Genomic DNA, 19329 nt, shown 5'->3' on the forward strand with positions numbered 1-19329 from the left:
CCTAAACTGGCTTCTTTTGATAATTGAGGTAATGGGGTTATAGTAGCATGGATGCACCGCACGTTGGTCCAGTGGCAATGAAGTCCGAATGTTATACTCATTATCGAGGGAGTTCAGATCTGCTGTTTATTTTTTTTTTAAGAAAAATCCCACCGTCGACCTATAGAATCCGTAGAGTATTTAACGAGTGCAAAGGATTGCAGCAATATTGACTTGAGCAGTTATTCAGTGGTTGCTTTTCAATTGTTTTCTAGGAAAATACGTCCTACCCTAAATTGAGTTTCTTAAAAATCTTAGATAATTAAGGAATAATTACAAAGACCCCTTGTTTTATGGGGTCAGTGATAAAGACCCCCTTTACTTTAAACAAAGACACCCCTAAATTTTTATATAAGACAAATAATCCCTTAACCGTTTAGTCAGATGATGGAATGCGCTAAATCATGAAAATATCCATTAAGATTTCTTTTCATTGCCCTTTTCCTTCAAACCAAACATAGCCTTAAATTATCAATCCAATCCAATAATCTTTATACTAATCATCGGTGGTGGCCATCCATTAAAAAAACTACCCCACCATAAATACAGAATTGGTTATACTCGTTAAAACTTTTGAGCCAAAATAATAACAAATTATAAAAGATACAATCTAAAAACTCTAAATTAGAATGAACTGTGCAATTCCAATATCTCATACCTAGTCATGCTCAAAGATCAAATATTGGGAGAGCTTTGCTCTTTGCCTTGAATGATATATGGAAATCATCAAATTCCTTGCAACCCTTCATGTTCTCCTTCAAAATTTCCATAAAATCTATTTAAGTTCTACTTATATTTTAATCCTTATACTCACGTTTTCTAACTTTTAACACCTCCTATCCATGTTTTTTAGATTTTACCTCTCCCCCCACTCCCTCAATAAAAAATCCTAGCTGTACTCATGAAAACAACCGTCCCAGCCATGCTCCCTCCATATTGAGAGATTCCAAAATTCCCAATGGCACTAGTGGGTACATTTTATGCTGTCAGAAGATGTCATAAAGTTGTTCTTCTCCACCACGAATCTTGCTGTGGTCGGCGATATCAGAGAAACCCCCACTAATAAACCCTAGAGAGAACCCTACTGCTCATCTCCTCTCCATTTGAAATTTCCCCCAAAAAATAAAATTTGAAAGGGAAAAAATAAAGAGACTTAACAATGAAAATTTTGGAACGAAATTATAGAACTTATAATCGCAATGTCATGAGAAACTGGTTAGACAAACTCTCGAAATAGTGTCTAAATCCTGCTCACAATATAAACTAGAAGCCTCTAGCGTTAGGACATCATTTTTAAGAGAAGATGGTATAGAAAGGGAGAAGGGAGAAAAGTGTGCTGGTAATAGGTGTTTTGGAAACCTTTTAATACAACCAACGATAGACATCAATAACATACATTCACATGCAAAACTGTTTCGTATTGGCTTATTTTTTAAAAATAAATATATAAAAAAGGTAATTTAGGAATTTAAAAACACATCGTTTTTCAGATATTATATGATTTTCATATCATAGTCGAATCCAGCAGTTAAATAATTTTTTTTTTTTTTCGAACTTAACTAATGGAACACTAACAAGGTAGGCCTTTGTCTAACGGCTAAAGTTGAAGGAAATATTTATTCTAAATTAAAGTACAGGAGGGTCCTTGTAATAACAACTATGAGAAGCCAATGGCCAAGTAGTGGAGATGGTCGCAGGATCAACACATCCGTAGTTACGTAGGTTCTGTTTGATTTATCTGAAAATTAGAGACAAACATTAAAATGAACCCAAAAGACTGACGCAAAGCTTTAAGTAAGAGACTTATAAGTGCGCATTTGGGACTTAAGAGGCTTTTCAGGTAGCGACTCTTCTTGGCTTTATGTAATGGGCTTCATTCGGACAGCCCACAATCAGTGCTTTGTAAAAACTCCAAAAAGCCCAAAATTGCTGTCTTCCAGTAAAAATAGGGGGTTACCACTTACCATTACCGGTAAAGCTTCGTTAGCATGTCAGTAAACTGTAAAAGCAATTCAATGAAGACAAGACTACAGCCCTTCCAAACGGATCCTAAATTCAGAGAACAACAGCCTCGTTCCTGGTCTCTTCCTGCTTTCACCAAATTAACTTTGCTTTTGAACTTTTCATGTATCAAAATTTGTGAAAGTCAAAAGGCGGTGGCGAGAGAGAGTTCGTTCAAACGGGTACTTAATTACTTCCGACACTGGAATAGCCTCTAATATCTATGGCGGTTGCCCCAAGGAAGAGTTTTAGCATCCCTCCGATGGAATTCGCTCTCCTCCGGGGCCATCGAGGTTGATTTTAATTTTTGGATGGTTTGTGGAACCCACCCAACCATAATTACTTGGACCCGTTTTCATCGTCTTAGGCTTCGCCAACCTATATTGCTGCTTCTGTTGAAGCTACCTTTTTTTTTTATGGGGGCCGCCTAGCAAATCTATTGCATAATTCCAAATAGTAGAAAGGAGGTTCACTTATTACTATCAAAGATTTGCATATCCAAATCGAGAATGGTTATTGTCTCGACTTATGTTCATCATGTGAGAGAAAGAGTTTGAGAGAGAGCGCGCGCGTCTATATATCTTTGTCTCTCACTCGGCCAAGTCCATCACAAGGTCTACTCCATAGACTGTATGGATGCTGGTGACATATGGAAGAACTGGGCCCAAAAATGTGGTCAATCACAATAAAATTTGTCTAGTAGGTCATCAATTGGCATCTCAATCAAAAAACAAAAAAATTATATTAATTGTCCCACTCATTTCAATGAACTATGAACTGATTATAGACTCAATTCTCTCGCTTTTGTTTTTTTTTTTTTTTTTTTTGAATTAAGTGAGTCTAATACTTAACCCAATAAAAAAGAATGAAAGGTGCAAGGAATGAAGGAGTTTATATAGAATAGTGGTCTATAATTTAAACTTGTGATATCCATTTCTTGTGTATAACTACTATAAACACGTATGATCCCCTCAATACACAATATGTCACCTATAATTTGTTTCTGGGTTGCAAATTTTACAATCACAACTCTATTATTAATCCATTTGCCATTTTACCCTCTTATAAATCTTACTACTGCAACACAATACACCAAAAGACTTGGCCCTGTAGCTTGTCATTGTCTAACTGTATGGTTGGGTATTTTATCTATTTTATTTTATGTACACGGAGAAGGAAAAGGAAAGGCCTTGAAGTATGAGGGGATCTTCAAAGTTACGAAATAGACCACCGCACGAGAGCATAAAAAAAAAAAAAAAGGTGGAATAGAAGCAAACGGGGACAGTAAAGATGCCAGATGGTCGGACCATTTCACCCTAAAACCACTCTTAGGCCAAAAATGGTTGATTTGATTAGCAATTCGCCCATTCGAACAGTCGAATCATCAATTTAATTAACAATAGTTTTTGGTCATTTTTATTTTAACTTTTTCGTTCAAATTGGATGGTCTGACCGTTCAACCAGGAACGGTTCCCAAAAGGTTCTTGTCCGGTCCAGTTTTTTAAAAACTTGATGGTAATATATTAACGACTAAGAGTATAGAACCATATAGAGTTTTATGGAAGGAAAAAGAACCCATAGAAAAAAATAAAAGTTTCAAAATAAAAATGTAACTTAGGAGGAAAAAGCACCGAGACAACATTAATAAAATATACAAAGAGCAAAAGACTGTACTCACCCAAAGCTGCCGTTGTATGGGGCTCAAAATCTCCTTCACATTTTCTTTTTCTTTTCTCCAACAGGGAAGACCAAGAACCATAACAAATTCATCTTCAATCAATTGAAGGAGAGGCTTGACAAGACTAGAAGAACAACAATAATACCAGTATACACTTCAACGGTTGTGGAGAGGATCTGAGGTGTTGGGAACCCTCCTTTTGTTTGAGAAGAACATGTCGAATGGGTGGTGAAGTTGCACTAGTTGCAGTCGGTGAATATGTTGTTGCCGTTGTTGAGATCCTAGAGGCTGTTTCTCGGCGAGGATGCTGGTGGTCCGGTTCTTCTCTCCGGCGACTAAGAGGGACAGAAGGGCTAAAACTATTAGCTTCTGAATCAACCCTGCGTGCAGATATGGATGGAAGTTCATGTTGTCGCCCAGACTGAGAGAACTCGGCAGAGAGTATGATCTTCTGAGATTGAATAGATAGAGATTGGGTATTTGAGGTTGGTCTTTGGGAAGCGAAAAGAAGGGAAGTGGGAGGATGGAAACTGAAACTGAAAGTGAGAAAGGCCACTGGTTTATTGGCAACTGGCGATGTAAGAAAAAAGGTAGGGTAGCGTTATTGAGTACACCCTGACCCTGCAGAGAAGGGACACAGCTCACGAGGGAATGAATGAGGGCTCTGGGTTCTCTCCTTTTATTTTCTATGCCTTGCGTTCAAGTTCACAACTTTTTTTCTTTCACCTCTTTGACACTTTTACATATATAGAGGTTTTCTTTCGCTCTTGCTTTCAGTCCCAAAAACCAGGGTCATTGCCATATACATGTCCGGCAGGCCTAGAAAATTTGTCAAGTTGCTGACTCCAAACAAACAAGACAAAAAGATTAGTTTTTACAAACAACCGCCATCGCCGTGTATATATAACAGTATAAGTGACTAATTGCAAAGAATCTACAATCAACTCATGCTGTTGTACTTCGATCGGTATTTACAAAATAGATCAGATTATTGGCTGTGCAGATGGGCGGGACCATATAAGCGCTCTCTCTCTCTCTCTCTCTCCAACAGTGTTGTTTGGGGTTTTAAAAGTTACAATTTCACAACTATTCCACAAGAATGTAATACTTGGAAAGGCCACTGTATGTTAATAACTCGATCTGCAAGTCTTGAATATTCCTGGTGACACATTACGGACTCATTGACAAATTGAAGGAAATTTCAAATGGGTGTGCAAATATAATTCAATTTCCTCCTAATAAAATGGAAGAACATCAGTACTTTATGTTTTCATTCATAGGAGATGTTCATGGCTGCAAGTGTAATATAAGGTGGGTGTGAGGACCAAAGAGAGAAAATCTGGATTCATGGATGCCAAGGCTATATTTTGAGGATTGACGAAACCATTTTCCTTATGTGGATTAATGACATCATTGACTACTTAAAAGTCTTTTCTGCATCAGGCATCAAGTAGAGAACGACCTGAAATCCCCAATGGACATGTACAAAAGCGGAAAGAAATGTATGGAAAGTATGTGTTAGAAACGAAACTCTGGTTTAATTCAAAGTCCTCTACTTCGTCCGATCTTGCAACTATAGAAACTGCATTTTTTTTTTTTTTTTGCCAAAAGCTATTCGAACTCAATCATTCATAAGGCAAATATAGTAGGTGTTTGGCATCCATGTCATTTCCTCCACTACAGGAAAATGGGGCTATAGTTATGACACTTTAGTTACCGTCAACAAAACCGTAGCTAAAAAACATGGGATATAACCACGGACAATTTGATGTCCGTGGCAAAAAGTTGACCTTTAGTTACGGACAATATGTCCGTGGTTAAAAGTTATTCTGTCCGTAGCTAAAAGATATTTATAGCTACGTTATAATGTATCCGTGGCTATATGTTACAAAAGCAGAAGTTGACTTATGGCTACAGTCATTTTATTCGTGGCTAAAGAGCTATTTATCACTATAGCCACGGATAACTAAAATTCCGTGGCTATAACTATAAAGTTAATCATCTTTAGCTACAATCACTTTATTCCTAGTTCATAAATAATAACCATATAGTATTCATTTAAAATATTTATTATTTATTAATTATTTTTTATAGTAAACTAATAATTAAGAATTTATTAATGTAAATGAATATAATTAATAATTAAAAAATTATTAGCTCATTACTATTGCATAACAATAATAGTTAATGATTGTTATTTAATAATAATTAAACTAGAAAATAAATTATTAATAATTTCATAAGTAAATTAATAAAAAGATAATAATTTATAAAATAGAAATAAATAAGTATTAATTATTATTTGATTAATTAAAACTAATCATCAAAAATTAATTTAATTATTTAAGTAAATTAATAATTAATAGAAACTAATAAATTAAATATGAAAAACCACTAATGGCAAATTAATTAATTACTTATGATTGAAAATAATATTGACAATTAAACTAAATTATTTAAATTCATAAATAAATTATTAATAAAGTAATAGTTATACAATATAGATAAATAATTATTAATTAAATAATAACTAATAATTTAGTTAGTAAATTAATACTTATTTAATAAATTATTTCAACCACTTTACCAATTTTTTTGCCTCAAAGTGTAACTTTTAACCCTATGTGTTTTAAAGTACTGAAGGCACCCTTACCCTTACCTTGCTATTTTTGTCATAAAAACAAGGGTGATCATTTTAGCAAGTTGGAAAATTTCGCTCTTGGACCTAGATTTTGTGTTTAAGCCCTAGCCGAGGCTCGAGCCCTCATTAGAGCCCCAAATTTTAGGGTTGGGCATAGGCTTAATACTTTAAACCCGCCTTGGGCTTAACTTAACCCCACATATATTTAACTATATGTATATTATAGATAATATATATATATATATATGTTATTTTATATTACATAGAAATAGGGTAATTAATAAGTCAAGTTCAACCCGACGAACCTAATGTTCATGAATTGATTAGGTTGGTTATGGTTCTAGGAATCGAAATCAATGAGTTGACTCCAGTTCCGGATATATTGTCCCGATTATTATCGGTTTGGAACTGGTTCCACCTAGTCCTGAACTGATTCAAACCCAACCAAACTATATATATTAAATGCATAATACATTAAATTCCTTGATTTTTCCATCCACCCATTAAAGATTCCATTTTGATGAACCATACATTGTGACTAAAACCTATGATTCAAATCTCAACCTTAAATTCCTTGATTTCTCCATCCACCCATCGAAGACTTCATTTTAACGAACCAGACATTACGACCAAAACCTATAATCCAAATACTCTGGACATGATCAAACTTTCATCAGCCTCTCGATCGACCATCCATCAAATTTCAAATCTCAAAATAACCATCTCTCCCTTTATTTAAAAAGATTCTAAATAAATCATTCTTATTGGTGACCACTCTTTAAATTCAAGATCTCCGTCGTAACATAAAATCTAACTATCTCCAAACTTGTCAAAACATCCATCAACCCCTAATCACCCATCCATTGAATTTTAGGCATAAAATCCCCATTTTACCCCTCTCATAAAAAAGATTCGGATTTGACCTCTTTCATCACTCACTACTCTTAAAATCAAAGATCTACATCATGACACCTCTTCCAAGGCCCTCAAACCTTACCAAAATCTTCCTCAAACTTCCAATCACCCATCCACTAAATTTCAGACCTAAAAATCCCATTCTGCCCCTCTTACGAAAAAGATTCTGATTTGAGCCTTTTCATTGGCCAGGCCACCCATACTTCAAATTTCCTCAATTCGAACCCATTTGAACCAATCAAATCTTATCAATTCATCCAAGACATTCAGAAATCTGATCCTACAAAATTTTAACTCAAAATTCCTCGATCTGCCTATCCATCTAACGAAGATTCCATTTTGGGCTTTCTCGCGTGTCGGATTACTGTATTGCAAATTCCCTCAGTCCGAACACATTTGAACCAATCAAACCAGGACAATTTGTCCAAGCCCATTAGAAACACCATCAGGTCAAATTTCAGCTTAAAATTCATCCTTCTAGTAAAGATTCTATTTCGAGTGTCCTTATCGGTTAGATCACTCGTACCTCTGATTCCCCCGATCTGAGCCAATCAAACCATGCAAATTCTTCCAGTCCCCTCAGAAACCTCATACTATTAAATTTTAAGTTAAAATTCCTCAGTTTACCCCTCATTGAACAAAGATTCCATTTTAAGCTTTTTCATCAATTGGAATGCTCGTACCTCAAGTTCCCTTGATCCAAGCATTGTTAGGCCAATCTGACCCCACCAATTGATCTGGAATGCCCAAAAACCCTACCCTATCAAATTCCATCCAAAAATATCCCCATTTACCAAAATGTCGTTATATTTCAAAAAATTACGAAATTGCCATTATGCCCTAATATAAAACCAAACCGAGCTTTACGAAGGGGGGCTACTGTTATCTCCTTCGAGCTCTCGACCGAGAAACTAGCGACGACAACCCACAACCTTCTACGTCTCCGTCCAACCCTCAACCCTCTACTATTCTCCATTACAAGGGAACTGTTTACTCTCTTCCTTCCTTCGACAAATAGCGGCAACAGCGCCAAGTTTCCTCCTATCACCGTTTTTCTCCCATTTTTTTTCTCTCCCTTCCCTTATTTCTTCCTCTCTCACTCCCTCCTATTTTTCTCACCGATTTTGTCTCTCTCTCTACTTCCCCTCTCCCTTTTCTTCAGTTTTCTTTTCCTGTTCCATTACTGCCGCTGCAACTCATTGCAGCGGTGGAGCTGAGCACACCCCCTCCCTCTCTCTTCCTCTCATTTTCTCTCATTTTCACTATTCTTCTCTACCATCGTCTTCTTCCTCTTTTTCTCTTCATTTCAACCACCTCCCTTGTTCTTCTCTCTATCGCTGTAACAAACATTCCTTGTTAACTATTAGTTGTCTCCACCTGCTACCTCTATCACTTCCGAACCCAACCTCCTCTTTCTCTCTCTCTCTCTTCTATTCCCTCCTCCCTTTTTCTTCGTCCTTTGTATATCATCTCTGCAGAATCGGAAGCAAGATCATTTACTACCTCCCCAATCGGAAGCAAGAGGGACCAAGAGTAGCCAAGTTCATTGGTACGCTCTGCCACTGTGTTGCACTCACAGCCATTTACTATCACCACCAAAACGAGCATCCAACTTACTGCATCGGAGGCAACATTAGGGAGAGTCGAACTTTCTCCCATCAAATGGTGTATCTCCTTTTCACTAAACTCCATAGAGATTGTATTGTTTTAACTTTGAAATTTGAACCCTTTGTATACATATATATTGCCGTCTGTCATTCTAGTTTTTGCACTTTTTTAATTCCGATTTCCTCTGTTAACGAAAAATTAAATGTCCTTCTATATTGTGTCTGTCATTCCGATTGCCGTCTGTCATTCTACATTGTGTCTGTATAACGAAAAATTAAATGTCCTTATGGAGTCTGGTTTCATTCGCATGTACTTCCATTTGTGATGTTTATTTGGTTTTACATTGCTATATTCTTCTGTCCCCTAGTTTATTTTCGTTACTTTCTTATACTTTTAACTCCTAATATTATCGAATTAATTAGATGTGGTTATATTTCTGCTTTTCTTTTTTCTTTTTTTTCTTTTTTTTTTTGTAATTGTTCACTTGGATTTATCACATTTTAGTATACCAGCATTGGGTTAAACCCCATTGGATGCTTTGTTTTCATACCATTTTAGTGATGTGTTGTTTCAACTAATAAGAAAGTTGTGTTCTAATTAGTTAGACCTCTTAGTATATCGACGACAATCATTTGTCTTAGAATAGTTGATATTTTGTATTTTTGTAGTTTGAGAAAATTATTGGGGGGAAGGACATTTGATGTTTTTGTTGCCTAATTCATGATTTACTTGTTAACTCTTGCAGGTTTAAAAGGAAGTGGTATAACATTAAAGCAGACATTATTGGTGTTTGATACATGAGCAAGGCATTGAAGATTTTTTTTTTTTTTTTGTTGAAAACACTTATTCATGTATTCTTTACAAATTTTCTTTTTTTTGTTGAAAACACTTATTCATGTATTCTTTACAAATTTTCTTTTTTTGTTGAAAACACTTATTCATGTATTCCTTACAAATGACAAATGTACTTTTGTAATAGCATTTGATAATTTGAATAAAAATATATTTGTTTATAAATTATTATTTATTTGTATAGCATGGGAACAAAGAGCATTTACATAATCATTGCTATTAATATATCTTTAGCAATGGTTATTCAAGATTAATTGTATATAGCAATTGTATTATAGCAAGGGTTTTAAATAAAAGCCATTTCTACAGATAACTTTAGCTACAGTTTTGTGTTATAACTGTTGCTAAAACTATATTGTAGCAATCGTTTTCATGGCAAAACGTTGCTATAGATATCATTTAGAAACGGTTTTCTTATTGAACTGTTGCTATAGGTGTCCTTTAGCAAGTATTCTTAATGAACTATTGCTAAAGACTATATAGCAATGGTTTTCTTAATGTACCGTTGCTAAAGGTTACATATAGCAACGGTTTTCTTAATGAACCGTTGTTATAGGTATCATTTAACAACGGTTTTAGAGAATAACCGTAGCAACATATCCACCAATTTTCTCTTTTGCACTCTTTTAGCTACGGTTTTGTCCGTTGTTATAACCATTTTAGCAACAGTTGACCTAATGTCCGTTGCAAGAGATTAAGACTGTAGCAACGGTTATATCCGTTGCTAGAACCTATTGCCACGGTGGAAGAGGCATCGGTTTTGTATCCGTCGCTAGTCCATTGCTATAGGTCTCTAGCAACGGTTTTAAGGACTTCTCGCAACGGTTTTGTTCGTTGCTAGAAGTCAAATTTCTTGTAGTGTTCAAAGATGTTTTTTGAAAAAATGATGTTGTATATATGAGAGTTTGTTACACCATTTTCTCAAAAAATGGTTCCTTTTTTTTGTTTGGCATCAATGCTGCCACATAGGCTGTACTCGAGGGAAGTAATGATAACTCACATATTGGGAAGGAAATTTCTACCCTACCTAGTGGGTACCTGCCTCGATGCAGGGGCAGGTTTTTTGCTTGGAGGATGGGTTTTGGATTTCTACAATCTCATACAAGTATGGATAGGATATGGGTATTAAGCTAAACCCAGTCCTTGTTGACCTGCATATTGTTGGAAAGGATATAAATTTTATATAATAGGTGTTGAATTTAATAATATTTTGAATTGTATGTGAAAGATAATTGATAGTTTATGTTTTTTACATGTCTTAATCAAATAACTAGAAATTGTGTTGTTTATTTGTGTTATTTTACTTATTTATTGCTTATATATAACAAGAAATAATAGAAAATTAGATGTGGATCCTAAACCCAACCCACCCCTACCCTTGAATGCAAAGAGGGTATGATCAGGGAGGGTTTTGCATTTTCATGTACAAGGAGGGTTTGAATTATCAAAATCCAACCTGCTACAGGTTTTGGGGTAAGTACAGCGGGTTAGGAGGTTTAGGGAGGTAGGTAGGGTCTAGAATTTACAAAACCCTCCCTGAACCTGTCTTATTGCCATCCCTACTCACACCAATGGGTTCTTGTAAGAGCTGTGTAGAGCAGCACAAATCCTCGGGTCGTGCCAGGTCTGGTCCAAACCCCTATGTCGTTTCATATTGGACTGAGGTGTTGAGGCCTGTGGATCAGCAGACGCTCTACAACACAACCCATTATTATATTTTGTTATTTATGAATGCATTATATATTGTTTGGGCCTTTCTAATTGGGTTAACTCTAATAGAATGGGCCAAACCATATTAAAAATTGTACCAAATCATAATTAAACGGTTTGGTTTGGTTTGAATTCCATATCAAATTGCAAAACCCCATATATGAAGGTTATATGAGATTTTTGTTTTCTTTAATCAAATTAACTAACATAATGCTTAACAAAATGATGGTCATGATGGGATTAGAAGTTAAACTTAAGAGTGGGTCTTTGTAGTAAATGAAAGTTAAGGAACCTAAATGTCACTATCCGAAAGTACACAATGTCAAACTGTAAAGGGTAAATTGCTGAAGGCCTAAAACCACCCTTGGACTTTATGAGAGTTCTAGCTCAAAACCCTGTTTTATGCTAATAGCACTGTAATCCCCTGAACTTTATGACATTGTTGCATATACACCCGCTCCATTATCTTGACTTGACACAAGCGGGAAAAGTTACCAAAATACCCAACTTTGGCCTTTTGAATAATAAATTGGCTTCTAAATTTGCCCTTCCCTATTACACTAACCATAAAATTCATAAAAAAATTGTGTTTTCATACAATTTTTGTATAGTTTGTTGAATTATATATATTTTTTGAATTTTTTATGATATGTATTTTCTACATTTTCTACCTTTATTGAAATGTATATTTTTAATCTTTTATCATCATCTTTGTTTTTCTTTTTTGCAATTTTTGCCTTTTTTATTTGAGATACATGCATTCATTTTATGTAATTATGGTTTTGGGGTTGAAATATATTTTTGAAAAGGATGTCATTTTTTTAATCCGGCTTTGTTAGAATAAATTTTTATCATTTTTTTGTGTCTCCTACACCCTTTTTTGTGTTTTGAGAAAAATATTGAGCGTGTGGTGGATATACAAATCAAAGTGGGTGGGTTGAGGTGGGTGAGGGTTAGGGTGGATTCTAACCCACTATTCAAGCATGATATAGATAACTCTTTTCAAAGTATGTATGGATAGTCATGTTTTTATTTAAGGGTAATCTTGACATTTAAAAATGTTAAGATGATTGACATCATCATCAATTTCGGTTAACATTCTAACATTCAGTTAATGGAAGGGGTGTAGATGCAATAATGTCAAAATGTTTAGGAGAGGACAATGTTAGTAATAATAAAGTAATGTACTGAACCACAACTATAGGAAGTACATGGGAGGTTTCAGCAATGTACCCTTACATAGATAAGTGAAAAAACTTTCACTCCTTTTAGGGAATGATTGAGGGAACAATCCTTTTTTTAATGGCAGATAATAAATTCTTAAAAACAAGTGATCATTCGAATAAGCACTTATTTGTATTTGACACCCATATTTTTCAAGTACTTATTTTAAAAAATAGCCACTTATTTCATATTGGGAATTTGGTGGTTTTTTTCTCCAATAAGCATTTATTCATTTAGAAGGACCAATTTAACCCTCATTTTAAGAGTGCCACATCAAGAAGAATGTTCATTAACCTAGATGCACGAGCTTCTAGTTCAATCTTGGAAATTCCCGATTGTTTAGAAAGAAGAAGAAATTGGTATTTACAGGAAAAAAATGAGTAACAGAGTTAGACGAATGTAGTGGTTGTCCGATTGAAGATGATAAATGTAAAAAAAACGAGGAGAGAAGAATGTTCATGAACCTAGATGCACGGGCTTTTGATTAGAGCGTGGAGTAGTGTCCTTGTTGCAATGGAATATGTGAAAAGAAGAATGTAGAAAAAAGTTTCACCCGATAGAAAAACCCTATGTTCTTCAAGAAAAGGGAAATATTAACACTTTGAAATATAAAAAGGGAGTGGTTTGGAAGGAAAGTTTTGAATAAACTCTTATTGTATAAACATTTAAAAATAAACTAGAATTTTGGACTTTTTGAATAAGTAAATTGCTTATTCTCATAATAAGCACTTATTTCCCAATTGCTAATAAAGTGTTTATCAGTATAGTTAAGGCCCAATACAAGTATTTATTCGAATATATATCTATAATATTGTAAATAATTAATATTTTAAAATTTAAATAATAGTATTATTTAAATAATTAAATAATATTGTAATAACTAATTTTTAAATACTATAAATATCAAAAAATTAATAACTAAAATCATATTTTATATATTATTTCAAAAGCAAAAAATAGATTAAATAACAGAATCATGTTATAACTTTAAAAAATATCAAAAACACAGAAATAATTATAATAGATTTAATAATATTTGATAATAAGAATATAAAATATGAATAATTTAAAAAATAACTAAATAATATTATAAATAACTAATTTTTAAATGTTTTAAATATCAAAAAAGTTAATAGTAAATCATATTTTAAACATTATTTAAAAAACAAAAAAAAAGATTGAATAATGAAGTTATGTAATAACTTTAAAAATTTATCAAAGACACAAAATTAATTATAATATATTTAATAATATTCGATACTAAGAATATAAAATATAAATAATTTTAAAATTTTAAAAATTATTGAAATAGTGAAAGTAGATTAAATAACTTAGAGGCATTGAAGCTTTATTAGTTATTTATTATATTTCCGCTACAAAATTTTAATAACTATTAGAGATTAAACTATTGTTATTTAATTTGTTAGAGATTAAACTATCAATTTAGTCGAAATTAGGAGTGTTCATTAGGCAGTTCAGTTCGATTTGCAGATTGTTGATCTAGTCGAGTTGGGGAGTTGGTCACTCAAAACTAACCAACCATTAGTGAAAATCGACCAACTTGAGTTGTACCGGTCAATGTTTTAAAAACTTCTGCTTAACAAAGTTTGTGCACCGCACGACTCCCTATTGGTATATACTAAAATAGTTGGTGCCCACGTCGCATGGCCTCTACTTTCTCCCTTACCCCAACGGAGAACTCTCAGCCCCTCTTTCATATAGCCTTTTTAATTTGCTCTCTCATGAAGCCACGTTATCAATGTCTTCTCCCTCTCTCATTTTGACATCTCAACATGCCCAACCCAACCCTCTTTCCTCTGTATTTATCCCTTTGAATATCCCCTCCAAAAATCTCTCCACCAAAATCTAATCTAATCTATCCAAGTGGCACCACTATCCCCCACTCCCTCCTAAATTATTTATAACTCCTATTTATCTCCTAAATTATCTCTAATTCCTATTTATTCTCTCCCCCACTTTTCATTTATATCTATGTAAAGAAAGTTTGAATTAAAAAACTTAAGAATTATTTAAATATTATAATTAAATTATGTAATAACTTTAAATTGCATTGGATCAGTACCCGAGGCCTCAACCTAAGGCCAATTTGAGTTTAGTTTAGGCTCGAGTTTTTTTTTTTTCTTTTGGCTTAAGCTCATCTTTAAGTTCAAAAACTCAAACCCAACTTGCACAAAAGTTTTGATTGAATCGGGTCAAGCTTGAATTGGGTACACCCAACTTGCAACCCTAGCTCTATTGCTTGAAATTGTTTTAATAATTATTTAAATATTATAATAAAATCATGTAATAACTTTAAAATATTTATTAAAAACATAAAAAATATTTATAATAGATTTAATAATATTAATATTATTAATAAGTTTACATTTTTATGAAATTCATAAATATTAAATATTTAAAACAACTAAATAATTATATGACAAAATATTTAATATTATGTAATAACTTTCAAATAAATAAAATTTAAATAACAAAGATTTTAAATATTTTACATATTATTTAAATATTTAAATAACTAAGCATTTTAAATAATGAAATATTTAACATAACTAAATTTTAAATAGTTAAGATAACAAAATTACAAAATAAATTTAAACATTTTATTACAAGTAGAAAATTCATTATAATAGATTTCATAATATTTGAATCAATAATGAAATTATGTAATAATAGGATAACTTTTAATTTTACGGATTATGAAATTCAATAAATAAGTAATGTTTAAATAACTAAGTAATGAAATTATTTAAATAAATAAATAATATTGTAAATAACTAATTTTTAAATATTTTAAATATCAAAAAGTTTAATAACTAAATCATATTTTAAATATTATTTAAAAATAAAATAGATTACATAACAAAATTATGTAATAACCTTAAAAAAATTATCTAAAACATAAAAATAATTATAATAGGTTTAATAATATTTGATAATAAGAATATAAAATATAAATAATTTATAATTTTATAAATATTATTGAAATCATGAAAATAGATTAAATAATTTAGAGGTATTGAAGCTTTCAAATAACAAAGTATGTGTTTAGTTTCGTTTATGTTTATTGAATAAACGTTTGTACTTTATTTGCTGGTAAAACCGAGAAATGCAATAATTACAACCGTTTATGACAAGTAGGCGCCACCAGGCTCCACATCAACGTAACAGTGAAAAAACGTCTGGCCGTTGTGGAAGCTTTAAAAAATAACTTCCACAAACGGTTGACATGCACAAAAACCAAAGTTGACTTTTTTTTTCATTTTCGATGCATGTAGAAGAGCAAGAGAAAGAAAATGCTGAAGTGGTGCCTATGTGGCACCATCAAAAAACATTTACTGAATAAAAGCAGAACCAAACACCCTAAAAATAGGTGGTAACTTTCAAAAAAAAAGTTTTTAATAGATATTAGAAAAATAGAATAATAATTGCAATTATTAATGTGCTAATAATAAAAATATTATTAATAATTCTAGATAATAACGTCCAGAAAAATTGATATTTATTAATAATAATTTTAAAATCATAATCTATGTTTATTATATATTTATATATACTAAAATTTATATTTTTTTTATTTTTAGTAATTGTTTATTATATTTTTTTGATAAATATATCAATCTATTTTTGTTTTGTTATTTAATATAAAGTTTATATAATTATTGGAGATTAAACTATCGTTATTTATTAGAGATTAGACTATTAGTTTAGCTGAAATTAGGAGTGTTCACGGGTTGGTTCGGTTTAGTTGTAGGTTGTTTGGCCAACCAAATTGGCATAGTCAGCAAGTTGGGGAGTTGTCACGTGAAACCAACCAACCATTAGAGAAAACCAACCAACTCGGGTTATATTGGTTTAGTTAGTTGGTTCAAAAGATTTAAACTTAAAATTTTAAATTTAAAAAATACAATGGTATTATTAAAAAATAAATTAAAATTTTTAAATTTACAATATAAAATATTTTAGACTAAGAACTATGAGAATTTTCCCATTTTCTCATATTAAAAATTTATATTTAATATATATATATATATATATCAAGTTGGTTTGGTTTTGGTTGAAATGGCTAAACCGAAGTTGACCGAACCTAGTAAGGTTGGAAAATTTCTTAATTAAAATCCACCAGAAATACTAGAAAATCAACCAACTTGGGTCGAGCTGGGCCAAGTTGGTCAATTTGGTTCATCAATTTGATGAACAACCTTAGTTGAAATTAATTATCATTATTTTTGTATTGTAAAAAATTATAAAAAGTATTATATAAATATAACTAGTTATTAATTATTTAAAAATTAAAATAGAAAATAATTGGCTATGCTTCTATTGTTTAGCTTTCGCTTAACAAAGCCTGTACATCGCACGGATCCCCACTAGTAATCACTTATTTTTAAACAACTTGCCCTACCTACACTTTTTTTTAAGCCTATCAGGCACACATATAACAAAAAAAGATTACATCTCTTCTTCTACAACAAATTTAATGAAATTAGGAACCAACAACCAAGTCATGGATGACGGAGCAGCCTTGCCTAAGAGCAAAGTGAGTAAGCCCATTCCTACGCCTTCAAGTTTTAGGCTTCTATGACAATATGGGGTGAGGTGGCCATATCATAAACCAAGATTGTTGGAAGCTAAAGGAGAGGCACGAGAAGAGAATCATGTACAATCATGTATTTCATGAGGTGAATCAGGCTACAAATTGGCTGGCCCACCATGCACATGAAGTCCAATTGTCAACCGATGGTTGTGTTTCTTTCAACGTATGTAAGCTTCCTTGGCCTCTTGCTTTTATTTGTTTAGTGACTTATGGGGACACCCCCATCTTGTATAACTAGATTTATAAAAAAAAGGGGAAAATTCCACTTTAGTACCCTAAACTTTCAAATGTGTCACTGCAACACCTAAACTTTCGAAAAACCTAACTAATGGTTGATTAATGACAGGGACCAACTTGACACTTTTTGAAAGTTTAGGTACCGTAGTGACATGTTTGAAAGTTCGGATACTTTCTTGACACTACCCAAAAGCTCAGGGTACTAAAGTGAAATTTAAGAAAAAGGTAAATTATAAAGACCCCCATGTACTATGGTGTCTATGACAAAGACCCCCTTGTACTTTGTTTTGTGACAAAACCCCCCTATACTATGACTGTGAGACAAATACCCCCTTGACCGTTAAGTCAGATGACGGAATGCATTAAATTACCAAAATACCCACTAAATTTTTTCTATTTTAATTTTTTGCCCCTTTTCTCCTAAAACCTATTTAACCTATTGTTTTCCCTTTCTTCTCTTCTTTTCCCCTCTCTCATTCTTTCTCTCTCCCAATTCTCCAAAACGAAAGGATAGAAGAACCCATTTCTCATCTTCTCTTTCTTCTCTTCCTTCTCTTCTCTGTCTCCAATTTCGTCTCTATAATCATACTGACCACATGTTTTTTGCATAAAGGAAAGGAGGACAATGAGAAGAGCGAGCGCTGCCAATACTCCAAGGATTATTGCCACCGTCTTTCCGATTTGGTCATCGGTGGAGGAATCTGCAAGCAACCATAAAAAGCAAAAGTAGTAAGGGGAATTTTTCGCAAGTCTACTTGACGCCTTTCTCTCTCATCCATTGGTTTGTTGGGGTGCGATGAGAAAGCCAAAAAAACATCTTCATCAAAGAAAAGGACATGCAGACACATATACGTATCTTTAAGAAACACTATTTAATTATTTCGATATTTGAATGAAAGTGGAGAAGCTAATTACTGCCTTGAAGGGAAATCTCTCTCTCTGAGATTTTTCTGAGTTTTCTACTTAACACACTCACAAGCAAGGAAATACAAGGAAAAATGCAAAAGAAGTAGTACGAAATTATGAATTACACCTGAAGGGGAATCGTAGTAGCCAGAGGCCCAGTATCGAGCATAGCACTGGGCCAAGTAGACATTGGTTGCTGACGCCGACCCACATGCATTCTTCAACTTCCTGACAGCTTCCGAAAGACATGAAGAACAATCAGCAGAACTCAAATCCCCCAAACACTAAGCAAAACCCTCCCTGCAAGTCAGCAAGAACATCGTCCCTGCACTTAAAGAACTCAACATCATTACTAGTATCACGACTGCATTTTTTGTATACCAGTGCCATGTCGAGTTTCCCCAGGAAGTTGGCATTGTCATATCTTAGAAAGCACCCTTCTAACTGTAAACTAGGCTATTGAGCAAGGGCACACCAAACTAATCTGGCTAACGGCGTTTTAGACACACCATGAACAGTCACTTGTCTTCAAATCACCTCTGCATTGGTATAGCCCATAGACCGCTGCATCCGCCAGCATTGAGGTGCCATTTGCCACTGTAAAGCTGTTGTTATAAGCAGACTGAGAGGCTGAGATTGCAATGGAAGACAGTAGGGAGTTGAGGTTGGCTTCAAAGGGTGAGCTGGGTTGGTATTTGTCTGGAGAGCAGCCCCCGTAGATGAAAGTATGAGCATTGACATGGTGAGAATGGTTAGCGAGGGAAGAGAGGAACAATAACAGAAAAAATATTTTCTTCAGAGCCGAGATGGGATTGCCAGAAGAGTGCTGATGAAGGCTCTTCCACACTTGAATCATTAGAAGGATAATATGGGAATTAAAAAATATTGCAACGGTTTTTTTGG

At 33.3% G+C, this 19329-nt stretch overlaps 1 pseudogene; it reads right to left on the minus strand.

Moving 5' to 3' along the window:
• Positions 1–707: 707 nt before the first annotated feature.
• Positions 708–19282, minus strand: LOC104611699 (plasmodesmata-located protein 8-like; annotated as a pseudogene).
• Between the last annotated feature and the right edge of the window lie 47 nt (positions 19283–19329).

Source organism: Nelumbo nucifera, chromosome 1 (assembly GCF_055504915.1).
Source record: "Nelumbo nucifera cultivar China Antique chromosome 1, China Antique-T2T, whole genome shotgun sequence".
Lineage (NCBI taxonomy): Eukaryota > Viridiplantae > Streptophyta > Magnoliopsida > Proteales > Nelumbonaceae > Nelumbo > Nelumbo nucifera.